Below are 2,500 nucleotides of genomic sequence, written 5' to 3' on the forward strand. Positions count from 1 at the left end.
CGGATAATGAGACATCAAAACGCATGTTTCTTTCCATTCCAAAACAAAAATGTTTGTGAATGCACTGTACACAGCCGATACTCGCATAAGATTACCTTGATCGCCCGAAAGGTACTGTCAATCCCTCACCAAGTAAGAGGCAATGTCTCTCTGTCAATATGCTGAATTTTCAGATTATGCGGAATTGTAAACTGTGATAGAAATATACTGTCACCAAAGAGGTATCAACACATAACCTTATGCAACTTGGTACACGGCACTTATAACATAGTTCAGAGATCGTGATTATAATTTGTGACAGTCATAGTACTGTTAAAAAGGTCTTTAATCACACTTTAAGAAACATATTTTGCATAAAAGTATGTAGAAGTTATACTGAAATAAAACGACGTTTTATTTAGACACACGCCTTACCAGATGCAAGAAGAGGGGACATGAAAGAAAATTACAAACCTAAAATTCTAATATATATATATATATATATATACTGTATATGTATGTATATATATATATATATATATAATATACATATACATATATATATATATATATATATGTATATATATAAATATATATATATATATATATATACATATATATGGATGTATATATACGTAATCGTATATATATATATATATATATACATAAATATTTATATATACAAATATATATATATAATTATGAATATATATATAAATATATATATATATACTAATATACATACATATATATATATATATATATATACATACTAATATACATACATATATATATATATATAATATATATATATATATATATATAAATACATAATTATGTGTATGTATATATATTATATACACACACACATATATATATATATATATATATTCACATTTATATATATATATATATATATACAGTATATATGTATAAATATAAATATATATACACATATCAATATATATGTACATATATATATATATATATATACAAATATATATATATATATATCATACATACATACATATATATACACACACACACACACATATATATATATATATATATACTGTATATATACAGTATATACTCTATACATCTATCCAAATATTAAAATATATACATATTTATATGTATATGTATGTACATTTATATGTAAACATATATATATATATATATATATTTTCATATAATACACACACACACACACACACACATATATATATATATATATATACACTGTATATATAAAATACATGCATACACACATATATATATAAATACGTATATATATATAAATATATATATATATATACACATATATATATGTATATATACATACAGTATATATGTATATACATATATATATATATATATGTATATATATATATACGTATTTATATATATATATATATATATATAATACATGCACTCACACATATATATGTATATATATATATATATATGTATATATATATATATATATATATACATATATATATATATATATATACATATATATATATATATATATATGATTTGCTGACATAATTCGTTCTTGCAGAAATGTCCTGGAGGAATTAGGAAAGGGGTCCAATGTTGACGTCCAGCGTGAAAAGCCATACATTTTTGGTATAACTTGTTCTTGCAGACACTCTTCAAGAAACCATTTCTGGTTTTTCCTCCGGTGAAGTCCCTGCACTAGTCGTTCATAACGTCTGAATATATGCTTGATATCGGCATTCCAACTGAAGATATGGAAAAAACGAAGTGGTTCCATGATGGGCTAATATGTCTTATTTATATATATACAGTATATATCTATCTATCTATCTATCTATATACGTGTATATATATATATATATATATATAAATAAATAAATATATATATATATATATATATATATATATACATACATACATATACCAAGGAACTTCCCCTGATTTTTGGGGGTAGCCGAAATCAACAAATGAAACAAAACAAAAAGGGGACCTCTACTTTCTACGTTCCTCCCAGCTTGACAAGGGACTCAACCGAGTTCAGCTGGTACTGCTAGGGTGCTACAACACATCCTCCCCCGTTATCCACCACAGATGAAGCTTCATAATGCTGAATCCCCTACTGCTGCCACCTCCGCGGTCATCTAAGGCACCGGAGGAAGCAGCAGGGCCTACCGGAACTGCGTCACAATCGCTCGCCATTCATTCCTATTTCTAGCACGCTCTCTTGCCTCTCTCACATCTATCATTCTATCAACCAAAGTTTTCTTCATTCCATCCATCCACCCAAACCTTGGCCCTCCTCTTGTACTTCTCCCATCAACTCTTGCATTCATCACCTTCTTTAGCAGAGAGCCATTTTCCATTTTCTCAACATGGCCAAACCACCTCAACACATTCATATCCACTATAGCCGCTAACTCATTTCTTACACCCGTTCTCACCCTCAACACTTCGTACCTAACCCTATCTACTCAAGATACACCAGCCATACTCCTTAGACACTTCATCTCAAACA

This window comes from Palaemon carinicauda, chromosome 6 (assembly GCF_036898095.1).
Source record: "Palaemon carinicauda isolate YSFRI2023 chromosome 6, ASM3689809v2, whole genome shotgun sequence".
Classification (NCBI taxonomy): domain Eukaryota; kingdom Metazoa; phylum Arthropoda; class Malacostraca; order Decapoda; family Palaemonidae; genus Palaemon; species Palaemon carinicauda.